This window comes from Eurosta solidaginis, chromosome 4 (genome assembly GCF_040869045.1).
Source record: "Eurosta solidaginis isolate ZX-2024a chromosome 4, ASM4086904v1, whole genome shotgun sequence".
NCBI lineage: Eukaryota > Metazoa > Arthropoda > Insecta > Diptera > Tephritidae > Eurosta > Eurosta solidaginis.
In genome coordinates this window covers 138520030-138534004 of record NC_090322.1, presented here as the reverse complement: position 1 = coordinate 138534004, position 13975 = coordinate 138520030, and the positions used below count along the sequence as shown (strand labels likewise).

The 13975-nt window shown below is 40.6% G+C and overlaps 1 pseudogene; it reads left to right on the top strand.

The window, feature by feature from the left end:
• LOC137248211 (probable 4-coumarate--CoA ligase 1) overlaps window positions 1–13116 on the top strand; it is a 57685-nt pseudogene extending 44569 nt beyond the window's left edge.
• The last annotated feature ends 859 nt before the right edge of the window (window positions 13117–13975 follow it).

The following is a 13975-nucleotide window of genomic DNA, read 5'->3' as shown; positions in this document are numbered from 1 at the left end:
AATATTGCTTTCGAGTTTTAAGTAACTTCCGGATATCTCAGAGATATCAAACTTTGAACGAAGATTTGGCTCTATTAGCTTGTAATATTTCGGATAAAAGAAAATTCTAGATGGGATAGGGATCGAGATATTTAGAAAGTCCATTTACAAAATGTGGAATCTTGCAACCGCTATTTCAGTAACCTCCGGTAAATTTAGATTGTCGAGACTAAGAACATATTTTAAAACGTCATGACAATCCTACATCAGGGAAAAATGTTTCGCTGGGTGGTCCACGGATCACGAAAATTTAAAAAATCTTTTGAACTTGCTTTTGAGTCTTAAACAACTCTCCGATAACTCAGCGATCTGAAACTTTGAACGAAGGTTGTAGCATTTAGGATACGAGAGTTATCTTGATGGAATTGGGATTGAAATAATCCGATGTATTTAAATGTCCATTTAGAATTGTCATCAATGAGCTAGAAACATGAAATCTTACACATTGTTTAGGTCACTTTGATAATTCAACAAAAGAAGACAAAAATTTTTAAGAACTTTCTTTTGCGTTAATATCGTTTAGCCAATACCTATGAAGTTTTGGAAAGCCATGCTAATGATTGGCAAGACGCCAATTTGCAGTGAAATAGGGAAGCAGAATGGATTCAAGCTGCTTAGCTACTGGCGATAGGAGAGATATCGGACGATAAGATTCTCCTATGTTATCTGGTTTCCCAGGCTTTATTAGCGGAACCACCCTGGGCATTTTACATTTTTCGGGGATGACAAAGGGACAAGTTGAAGACCTGTGCTAGATAATTAAATCCCTCTTTGCCTAGATTTTTAAGCATCGGCATGGAAATGCCGTCTGGGCCTACTGCTTTAGATGGTTTAGCATCAAGGATGGCATCTTCAACCTCTTTGGCGGCGATGATAATTGGGGACGCGCTATGTTTATGCTTGTGTGTGCGTCTGTTGGCCCGCCGTCTGGCTTTAACAACCCAGTCTTAATGACTGGTACTCCTGCGTCTGGCGAAAAAAAATGGAAATACTCAAAATTACCACACTTTTGTCTATATGTCCCGTGTAAAGCGTAGCTTCACCAAAGCGGATGTCCTGGGCTAACTCCTTATACTCGTTGTCGACACGATTTCTTTAAATCATTTGTATCATCTTGCTGTTCACGCACAAAGGCGACTTACGGCCGCTTTAAATGGTCTATTAATAGTCATGATTCTCGTGGCACAGTTTTAACGGTCAGAATCAATGCTGGTCTATTGTTGATCGCGCCTCCAGTTTTTTTTTGTAGTTTTAAAGAGCTACAACAAAATGCGAACAGTAGCAATCTCGACTACCAGTCGCTACCTCGCCTCCTGACCCTCGCACCATGAGCCAGCACCGAAGCTATAAGAGTGCGACTTCGAACTCATACATTCGTCGACATCACTTTCCTAGAAGCTCTAGGTGTAGCTCCGAAGACTTTCTGACGGATATTTTTGTCGCGCTATGCTGCCGAGCTTCACCAGAAAATCATCTTGAAACGTTAGGGAGTAACTATTCGACTAAGGCACATCCGGTCATTTCGACTATCTCGGAAAAGCTTTTGCTTTACCCTTTGAGCCTCCTTAGGAAAGACAAAGCCTCACCTGGTAAGTAGATGCGCCTACGTATTCACATATATAACAGGAGCCGTAACGTGTAGGTCAGAGGCTATAATCAAGGTCATTCACTCCAAGGGACTAGTTGGGGATATGGCCGCCAACTTTAAGAAATTTCAAACCGGGAGACTTAGGTTTCGAATGAGGAAGTGTGAAAATTAAAATTAACATTTCAGATTTTATTGTATAGTTTCGCAAATAAACAACAGAGGTTTGAATATAAGACCAAGTGGTTTTTCAAATCCTTCTCATACGTACATATATCTTCAACTTAAATATGAGATGTGAATCATTTCAAGGCAGTATTTAAACCGATTCTTATAACTGGCAGTGATGCGCTTCCGTTGATACCCATTTCGACCATATCGGACCAATTTTCAACATGAACAATAAACGGCCTAGAAAGTCTTTAATGAGTAGAAAATATATGCGCTTCCCAAGGCAGTCGGTCCTATGTACCGGAGCGACTCGGGATTTTTCCCGACCAAGGACTGTCATTTCAGTGTAACCCCATTTAATTTGTTGCGTCCCTCCCACAAATTGTCATCCTTCCAGCAGCTCCTTGCAGCGGGACTGCTCCATATTCCCTTGCTCCTGGAAGGTATCGAATTCAATCCGGGTCCGTCTCCTGACGCCGGTCCTGAGAAATGGTTTTGCTGCATCTGCCGGAAAAGAATCTCTTTAGGACGGTCATACTCTGTACAGTGTGTGTCGTGTAAGGGATGTTTGCATCGGTCAGGTTGTTCTGGGCTTATCCCAAAACCCGACGTCCACGTAACTTTTATAAATCTTTTGTGGCTCCTTGCTGTTCACGTTCAAGGGCGTCCCGTAGTCTACGCCTTAGCGCCCCCGCTACCTTCCAGCAGCCCAGCTGCTCAGCAAGCTACAACTAGTACCCGCTGCTGCTCGCGCCTTGCGGCGCCAACAACTCAAACAGCTGCTACCACTCATAACTACTATCTTCAAGTAGAGTCGTTAGCAATGCTGAGCATCAGCCCCTGCCCCCGTCTTCTCCATCCCTATTTTCCGGCAGCAATCGTGTAGGTCAGGGAAACAGACTCTTAGTCCCTAATCCCGTTTGCACCATTTGCCAGCACAGAATATATATGTTTGCGAAATCCGCCCAATGCAGCTCCTGCCTTGGGCGGTGCCACTTTCCTAGATGTTCTGGTCTCCGCGACGGCAACCCCCCGATGGGTTTCATTGCGCCATGTTGCCAGGTCGCAAACCCGAATCTACCGGGTACCCCAATGCTTGCCCAATGACGCCCAGTCCCAGGGCCACAACAGCCGTTGCGTCCTGGCCTTCCTCAACCCAGGCGTAGTCACCCGTCACTTACTCCCAGAGTGGTGACGTCTCCCCCTATGCACTTCAGAATTCTGCAGTTAAACTGTGATGGACTAACTGGGAAGATCACGGAGATAGTTGATTTCATTAAGCGGCACAACATCCGCATTGCTGCGACTCAAGAGACTAAACTCACAGCAAGATCTGCACTGCAAACCTGTTCTGGGTATAATGTCCACAGAAAAGATGGCATGAGCGGAAATGGAGGCGGCCCCGCGTTTATCATACACCACTCTGTGCAATAACATATATTTGATCCTGGCATCGACCGCAGGGACAATGTCTTAGAACGGCAAGGCCTATCTGTCCGGTCAGGCGATGCAAACCTAGAAATCATCAACATCTACATCCCTCCTGCCACGTGTTGCCCCAGTGGATACCGCCCTAATATTAGCGCCTTACTCACTGGTAACAATCGCATTATCTTAGGCGACTTTAATGCCCATCACGATCTATGGCATTCAAACTTGCGGGCGGACAGTAGGGGTGAGATGTTGGCGGATCAAATAGAAGAAACGACGTTCTGCACAATAAACGGAGACGCCCCCACACGTATGGTAGGAAGCTGTCACAGTTCGCCGGATATCTCAATCGTGAGCGCAGAACTCGTAAACTGTGTCAACTGGCAGCCGATGGTAACATTGGCATCCGACCACCTGCCTATACTTATTTCGTTCGAGCGTACCGCCGACTTCATCGTTACAGAAAAACGCACTTTCATAAACTTTAAAAAAGGAAAGTGGGAGGAATACAAATCTTTTACAGACAACCTCTTTGCTGCCCTCCCTATCCCGACTGATGCCCGCCAAGGGGAGCGTGCTTTCCGCAAGGTCATTGAATCCGCCTCGGCACGTTTCATTCCCGCCGGGAGAGTTCCCGAAATTCGGCCCACTTCCCGGCGGAGGCCGCAAATTTAGCAAGAGAACGTGACCTTATAAGACAGCTCGACCCATGCCACCCCCAAATAAGGGATATAAACCAACGCATCAGATTGCTTGTGGATGAACACAAGCGGGCGAAATGGGAGGAGCACCTAAGAGGTTGTAACCTCTCTGCCGGTGTGGGTTAACTTTGGTCCACCGTAAAGTCCCTATCGAATCCGTCTAAGCACAATGACAAAGTTTCCATCGCCTTCGGCGATAAAGTGCTATCGGATTCGAAAAAACGCGCGACCGCTTTCTGCCGTCAATATGTAATGCATTCTACGGTCGACAAAGATAGACGAAGGGCCAACAGATACGCACATAAACATAAATTCAGCGCATCACCAATTACCATCACCGCCAGAGAGGTTAAAGATGCCATTGGTCACGCTAAACCATCCAAAGCAGTGGGCCCAGACGGCATAGCCATGCCGATGCTTAAAAGCCTGGGGAAAGAGGGTTTCAAATACTTAGCAGATGTTTTCAACCTGTCTCTTTCCACCTTTGTCATACCCGAAAAATGGAAAATGGTCAAGGTGGTCCCGCTACTAAAGCCTGGGAAACCAGCTAACATAGGAGAGTCGTATCGTCCGATGTCTCTCCTATCGCCAGTAGCAAAGACGCTTGAAGCCATTTTGCTCCCCTACTTCCAAGCAAATTTGCAGCTAGCCTGTCATCAGCATGGCTTCAGAAAACTCCATAGCACCACCACCGCGCTAAATGCCATCAGCACCCAGATAAATTGCGGTTTAAATCAAAACCCCCACCATAGCACAGTACTCGTAGCGCTAGACTTATCAAAAGCTTTTGATACGGTCAACCATGGCACGTTACTGCAAGACCTGGAAGGGTCTACCCTTCCCCCACGTCTTAAAAGGTGGACCGCAAATTATCTGGGTGGTCGGCAGGCATCGGTGCTATTTAGAAACGAAACATCAAAACCCAGAAGAATTAAACAAGGGGTGCCACAGGGTGCTGTCCTATCCTCACTTTTGTTTAATTTCTACATATCTAAGCTACCTTCACCACCAGAAGGAGTCACTATCGTTTCATACGCCGATGACTGCACAATAATGGCCACAGGCCCAGGCCCACAGATCGATGAGCTCTGCAACAGAATAAACGGCTACCTCCCTGATCTCTCCAGTTTTTTCGCCTCGCGAAACCTGGAATTATCACCGACTATATCTTCCGCGACCTTATTTACAACATGGACGTCCCAAATGTCGACCATTTTGAACATCCACGCCGATGGCACTGCGCTACCGACTGTCCTACACCCCAAAATCTTGGGTGTGACGTTTGATCAGGATCTACATTTTGGTCAGCATGCAGCCGCAATTGTTCCGAAAATCCAGAGCCGTAATAAAATCCTCAAAACCCTTGCTGGCAGTACCTGGGTAAAAGATAAAGAAACGCTCATTACTACATACAAAGCAATTGGCCAGCCGTTTACGTGCTACGCGTCACCCATATGGTCGCCAAGCCTAAAAATTACCCACTGGAAGAAGCTACAGGCCTGCCAAAATACTGCTCTCAGAATCGCCACGGGCTGCCTTCTTATGTCCCCAGAACACCATCTACATAATGAGGCGATAATACTCCCCATCAGGGAGATAAATGAGATGCTAACCAAACAGTTCCTGTTGAATACCCAGAAACCTGGGCATCCAAACAGACATCTGATTGATGATCCAACATCGCCTAGGGGCTTAAGGAGTCATCTCCGTAAGCATTTTGAGGAAATACGGCACCTGAGAACCCAGCCGTATGAAGCAAAAAAACACAAGCAGGTCCTTGGTGAACTCCACAAACAGGCATCGAACCTTTATGCCAGGAATTGCCCGGTGAATCCAGTACTTAAAGAAAAGTACCCAAAACTTGTGGAAGAGGAACGCATACTCTCCAGGGAAACGCGGTTCACTCTTGCTCAACTTCGTTCTGGATACTAAAACAGGTTAAACTCTTACCTATCCAGAATCAACCCCGACATACAAAATGTATGCCCCGCTTGCAATGTGTCCCCACATGACACCAACCTTCTCTTTAATTGTAATGTGGAACCAACGCCTCTAAAACCCCTTTCATTATGGTCCACCCCTGTTGAAACAGCAAGTTTCCTTGGACTCCCGTTAGAGGATATTGATAACAATTTGTGATCGGTTGCGGCTGTTAGGTGGGGCGAAGCACTGCTACAACAACAACAACAACAGTAGAAAATATGGTAACACGGCGAATGCCGCTGCCGCCGCGCCAATATTTTTGACATTAAACAACGAAAATCGGCGGCGGTGTTTGTCGGCGGCTTATATATCTATTACTGATACTAAGAACGTTGAATGATGCGATGGGAGGATGAAGCCCCAAGAGTACAGCTTGACTATCTTAATAATCGCCTATCTCTCTCAGGCCTTTGATATGAGACTTCAGCTCTCTCTTTACTAAAAACACACTGGAGTTAGTTTTCGAACCGTAGATTAAGAGTGAGGTTGTTTTCCTTCTGCACTTTAAAACTGCTGGGCAGTCATCTTACTGTCTTTTTTGCCAAAAATTATATATTAGAGCACAAAGCTGTGGCGGAGGCTTTACAGGTGAGCTAGTCTTGTCTTTTATATCTTCCCTGATTATGCGAGTAAGAAAAAGTAGTATCCACTAAAGTTGTGTTTAACGCTGGTGTCGACATCCTGGCCTTGATATTTTTAATTAAACGGTTTTATTTAGCTTGACTTGACAGGCCGGCCGGCCGACATGAATTTTATATTTAAAATTTAAGTAACTTCCCGATAAGCTACAAGCTTCAAACTTGGAATATAGTGCAGAACCCGATGACAATGCAATATTAAGAAAAAAACTCCTATAGGTGGCGCATGGATCGAAATATTTAAAAAAATCGTATTTGTGGTCCGATTTGGCTCATATTTGGAACACATATTACATACAGAAACAGAAATCGCTTTATAAAAAAACTCCCGCTAGGTGAGGCAAGGATCGAGATGTTAACAAGTAAGGAAGGCTAAGGATACATACAAATTATAATACTGTGACGAATATTAGCATCACTAAGCTGCTACTAAATAAATGCATAACAACAATAAAGCAGCCACTCTTATGTAGAAGGCGACGAAGAGATATCTCACACACCCAAATATGTAGCCGAAGTAGTTACTCACACATACACACGCATATGACTATGAGAGAGACGTGGACTACAGATATACATGTATATAGCTGGTAACTAACCAAGCATGAGCTACAACTGTTCGCGAAATTACTAGACTTTAGGAGAAATGGGTGAACGATGAAACCGTGAGTATAAAAGCAGCGCAAGCTGAGTAATAACGAATTAGCTTTGATTTAAACACGCTATTAGTTGTGAAGTATAATTGTGAAGTACTACTCCCAAAGTAATCTAAATAAAGTCCAGTTTGCAATACTGAATATTGGAGTGATTTATTCAACAGTTTAGCGATTCGAACGTTAGCAAAATGTGTGCAGCAGAAATCCCCAGAATTCGTTACAATAGTAGAAAGTGGAGCAACTTGCCTTTGCTATCTTTCTTCAGCTATCAATTCGTTTTATTTGAATATTTTTTTGAATATGAAAATTTGGTTAAATTTGAACGCATTTCTTTATAATTTTTTTTTTAAATCACCCTGAAATATTTTCGAAGCGCTCTTAATTATGTGTCCGAGATAAGAGTCCGAAATATGTGAGAAATATGTGCCTCGAGCAAATCTAAACCTATAATCATAAAATAGTCATATATGAATCCTATAAGGTGGAAATTATGAGCCGTATGCCAAGAATGTATTTTTAGAAAAGCAACTTCGAAACAAATTTTGATATATGGAAGTCTAAATTTATTTCGATTAGTTTATACCGTTACGGAATACCGTTATGCGAACAAAATTAATATACTCGGTGAGCTCTGCTTATGTGAGTATAATTATAGCTGTGTTAGTTTCGTAGGGTTTCGTAGATGGTTTATAAGTGGTTTTTAATTCCAAATCACATACGTTTGGGAAATATCGACCAAATTGTATCCCAAGGGTGACCTTTTTTGGAACGATTTTCCTTCATCCTTTGTGAAATAAGGGAAAATCACCATGTAGGAAAATGGAGCAAGGGTAACCCTGGAATGTGTTTGTATGACATGGGTATCAAATTAGAGTTATTAAGGACGATTTTAAAAGGAAGTGGCCCTTAGTTGTATAAGTGAAGGCGTTTTCGAAATATCGACCAAATTTGAACTAGGGTGACCCAGAATCATCTGTCGTGTACCGCTAATTTATTTATATATGTAATACCGCGAACATTTTTTTCGTATTTGGTATAGAATTACACTGTGGAACAAATTCGGGTTAGCAAAAGTTAGGTCCATTCTGAGAGTGAGGGGTGAAAATAGAGGCTAAATTAGAAGACCCTTATCGCGGCGTTTGTTTATGTTAGTTCAAATTTTTTTTAATCGACCTTCGAACTTTGCAGTCAAATGCCGATTTTCAGCATATTGTTTGTATGGTTTTCCAAGGTCGATTAGAAAAAAATTCGAACTAATATAAACAAACGCCGCGATACGGGTCTTCTAATTGAGCCTCTATTTTCACCCCTCACTCTCAGAATCGACCTAACGAGGAAAAAGAGGAAGAAGGGGAAGACATTTATTGCATTTGACTGCAGAGTTCGAAAGTCGATTAAAAAAAATTCAAACTAACATAAACAAACGCCGCCTCTGTTTTCACCCCTCACTCTCAGAATCGACCTAACTTTTGCTAACCTGAATTTTTCCACAGTGTTATGGCATTTTTTTAATTTTTCGAAATTTTCGATATCGAAAAAGTGGGCGTGGTCATAGTCGGATTTCGGCCATTTTTAATACAGAGATAAAGTGAGTTCTGATATGTACGTGAACTAAGTTTAGTAAAGATATATCAATTTTTGATCAAGTCATCGTGTTAACGGCCGAGCGGAAGGACAGACGGCCGACTGTGTATAAACACTTGGCGTGGCTACAACCGATTTCGCCGATTTTCACAGAAAACAGTTATCGCCATAGAAGTTATGCCCTTACCAAATTTCACAAGGATTGGTTAATTTTTGTTCGATTTATGGCATTAAACGTATTCTGGACAAATTAAATGAAAAAGGGCGGAGCTACGCCCATTTTGGAATTTTCTTTTGTTTTTGTATTTTGTTGCGCCATATCATTACTGGAGTTGAATGTTGATATAATTTACTTATATACTGTAAAGATATTACATTTTTTGTTAAAAATTTTTTTCGTCATCCGATTTTGTTAATTTTTATTTAGCACACATAAGTAATAGCAGTAACGTGCCTGCCAAATTTCATCATGATATCTTCAACGACTGCCAAATTACAGCTTGCAAAACTTTTAAATTACCTTCTTTTAAAAGTGGGCTGTACCACACCCATTGTCCAAAATTTTACTAATTTTCTATTCTGCGTCATAAGGTCAACCACCTACCAAGTTTCATCGCTTTATCCGTCTTTGGTAATGAATTATCGCACTTTTTCGGTTTTTTGAAATTTTCGATATCGTATAAGTGGGCGTGGTTATATTCCGATTTCGTTCATTTTATATCGCGATCTGAGATGAGTGTCCAGGAACTTACATACTAAATTTCATTAAGATATCTCAAAATTTATTCAAGTTATCGTGTTTACGGACAGACGCACGGACGGACATGGCTAAATGAATTTCTTTTTTCGCCCAGATCATTTTTATATATAGAAGTCTATATCTATCTCGATAAGTTTATGCCGTTACGTAGTACCGTTATGCGAACTAAATTAATATACTCTGTGAGCTCTGCTCAGCTGAGTATAAAAAGTTCGTATCTGTGGTCCGATTTGGCTAATATTTGGAACAAATATTACATACAGTCCGGTAGAAGTGACACTAAAATACTTTGGAGTTCGAGAACTTAGATTGTAACAAATTGTCAGAAAAGAGTACTAAGTTTGGATATATGTATTACCTGTCGATTCGATGGCCATAGCTGCTAGTACTCTATATATATTTAAGTTTTATATTTGTATATATTACTTAATAAATAATAATAATAATAATGTATTACCTATTAAAGCATTTGATTATGAATTTATTTTTGCTGCCAATTTTAGATGGATTAACCCATATTTACTCAATTACGAAGCCCAAAGTTATGTTTTGTGATGGAAATATATGCGATAAAGTCAAAGAAGCTTTGAATGAAATCAATCTTGATATAACAATTTACACAATGAACGATCACATACCTGGTGTTCCAACAATAAATGAATTTTTAGAGAATAACGTAGATGTTCATACCTATAGGTAGGAATAATGTATAATATTCATTTCATACAATACATTTTTTTCATGAAAAAATTTGGTTCCATTACTCGTATTTACATTAAAAGGCCTGAACCTCTGAAGCTTGTCTATAATCAGACAGCTGCAATTATGTGCTCCTCTGGGACTACGGGAAAACCTAAAGGTGTTTGCACTGCACATTCCGTTCTTATGAATGCCGCCGTTGAGTAAGTAAAAGTAATATATGGAAAATCACTTTATTGATTTTTAAAATAACAAATTATATTTTAACCTTAGGTTAGTAGGTAGACAGCAGGTAGTAAAGGAGCATCAAGGATTTGATAAACTTTTGAAATCAATTTCACACAGAGAACTAAAGAGATCATTAGTCAAGTTCATGACTCAATCAGAAGAGTTTTCTTCGGTTGTCAAAGTTTTTGCCAATTGCAGCCATTTTGCTCCCAAATCGAATTGACATCCATTAACTGTAAAAAACCGAAATTTTATGAAACTACGGAATCGTGTACTTCCGTAAACCTACGAACATACGAAACCTGAATCAAAATTCAAATTTATTTTGAGCGTTAAAAACTCGACTAGAGATTCGACTCATGTAAAAATGCCGTTCGAAAATACCAGGGCTGCAAACCGGTTCGAAGTGGGGGCCGCTTTTTCCATCTGCTTTCATAGGCGGGTACTGATAAGAATACTTTTTTGACCGCAGAATCATCTTTCATTCGCATGACATGATCTAGCCAGCGTTGATGTAGGCATAAAGCTTAGAGGTCTATAAATCTTTCGAAAAACATTTCTCTCGAATACTCTCAGAGCCGACTCATCTTATGCTTTTTTTCATTAGATCAAAATGAAATTTTAATATCACCTTTTCCTTGCCGTTTGGCAATTGGCGGAGAATAGATATGAGGGTAAAGGGTGAGAAAAAAGGGAAGGGAACATTATGAGAACAAATATAGGTAACGGTATGGTAGGCGGAAAGGAAATGGGTTGCGAAAAACAGAAGGATTAAGATGGTATTGAAAACGAAAGGGATGGAGAAATGGTAGATGAATCGAAAAGAAATCGACGATAGTGAAATCGAAAGGATGGAGATGTAGAAGAGAAATCGAGTGGAGTAAAGGGGGAGAGGCCTAAGACGGTATTGAAAACGAAAGCATAGAGAACTGGATCCGAAAATTGATCGGGTGGGGTAAAGGAAGGGGAGTGAATTAACCACAAGAAGAGAAGAATGGCAGGGAACGTAGGCAGGAAGCCTGAAAGTAAGACGAAGGCGGTAAAGAAATACCGAAAGCACCGCAAAGAGGAAAAGGTATATTAAAAAGGACAAGGACGGGAAGGTAAAGGGAAGACTGAACGTGAAGGAAGGAGAATGAAGCAGAGGGCTGGAGAGGGGGAAGAAAAAGGCATTTGAATAGTGAAAGTAAAGGCAAGGGTAAGGCTTTTTTCCTTGACAATTTGACCGAATAATTCGAAAAACTCTTAATTATGGGGCTATTTGCTTGAAATTTTGAAGCAGAGCAGATTTTAGCTAAATTAACATAGATAATACTTTTTTTTCGAAAAATTTCACAATAGATCAATCTACTGTAACAAATAATAGTCGGAGAGGAAGTAAAGAAAGGGGCAGTCTCTTTAATGCAGTAAAATCAAAGTACGGATAGAACAACGTCCACAAGACCAGCTAGTGTGGAATATATGTTTCCTTCAAGTGATTATAATAAACTTTCTAAAATTTTCGCGTTTTATTTTATATTTTCAGCCAGTTGCACGCTTCAGATATTATACTAAGCTTCAGTAATATATTTTGGATAAGTGGGGTATGGAGTTTGGTAGTTGGCACCATATGTGGAGCCACACGTATCATTTCAAATCGCCCATTTTCTACAGACGACTTTCTTGAGCTTGTCCAAAAGTACAAAGTAACAGTTCTATTTTCGACACCCTCAGTTATCGCAATGGCTTTAGCATCGCCAAAGCTAAAAGAATACGATCTATCCTCTGTCCTAAGATATTTACTTACTGGAGCTGTTATTCAGCTTTCTTTAGTGGAAAAATTTCAACCACACATACCGAAAGCAGCCGTAATATGCGTTTATGGCATGACGGAAACAGGTGGACCAATCACGATTGGCATAAGCGCCCCCGATGGCTCAACGGGAAAATTGATACCTAATAGCAGTATGAAAATTATTAATGATGATGGTGTACAGTTAGGACCTGAAGAAACCGGCGAAATTTGTATAAAATCGTTATATTCATGGGCTGGTTATTATGGCAACGAACAAGCAACAAAAGATGTCTATATAGATGGCTGGGTAGATAGTGGCGATTTGGGTTACGTTGATAAAGAAGGCAAATTATTTATTATTGATCGTAAAAAAAATATTGTCAAACCCTATGGTTTTCATGTATTTCCCACGGAAATTGAAGAAATCATTAGCCATTCTCTGATGCTGTGTCACAATGTATACTCGTTGCTGCAATTGTACGCACTCCCGAAAGTACGTTGACCGAAGATGAAGTGTGCAATTATGTAGCTAATAATACGATGAAATTCAAACATTTACGCGGTGGAGTGTATTTTCTGGATAGGCTACCGAAAACAGTTTCCGGTAAAGTTCTTCGTCGAGAAGTTCAAACAGTTCTGGAAAAACTTGCTAGCACACCTGACAAAAAGACAGTAAACATTCTTTCCAGCATTTTGTGAATATTGAAAAATGTGTGCTTACATTTTGTTTTTGTATTTTATATTCAGTTAATTAATAAATTCTCCTTTCAAAAGTGTGAAGAGAGTGAGTTGACTATACCTAATTAATATATTAACCAAAGTCAATCATAGAATAATAAAATGTAAATCCATTGCAGAAATATACAATGTTTTTTATTTTATTTTTTTTTTGTAATTCGATGGCGTGATGTCAAAATCTTACTGCGCCAGAAGTTGAAATGTCAAATCAGATAAAAAAAAGTATCAATCAGATGATTTCCGTCCGTCACCTGTTTTTCCAATATCTGCATCGGAGGATCCGTGCGAAAAATATTCGAATTTCTTAAAAACATCAATACAGTTTTTGATATGTAAATACCTTTTTTAGTCTTAGTAAGAGGTATATATATATATTTATAATGTAAATACAGGCGTAATATGTAATATTGGTACATGTAATGTATGGAGTACTAAGGAATGTATAAGTGTAGGCGTAGTTGTTGTAGCGCAAAAGACACTCCCTGAAGGTTTTGGCAGGTGTTATCGATGTTGATGGTCCTTTGCCGGATATTGATCCGGTACGTTTCAGTAACAACCGCCATTGAGGTACTAGTGTAGGCGTAGTGTGTGGTATTGGTATGCTGTATGGAGTAATAAAGAATGAGAGGGTAAGTATAGCCACTACACTATAGCGTAATGCGGGAGAGAGCAAGGCACGTGATGAGTGAAATTACCAAGAAACTCAACGCAAACTTGTCACCTTCATATGTATTAGGGCGGTTCGATTTAAAAATCGCTCATTGCTCTGTGAAATCGTATTCTAGGGATCAAAATAAAAAACTTTGCCGAAGGAACCATACCTCTAAAACGAATTCTGATGTCCCCCCCCTTTGGGTCGAACTTTTGGGTAGGGGCAATTTCAATTCTACCTGCTGTGTCTTGTGGTGGCTTAAAAAAAAACAACACAAGCAATTTTACGATCTGCAATTGTGTCACAGTGATACCTTCATTTTTTAAAACGGTTGAA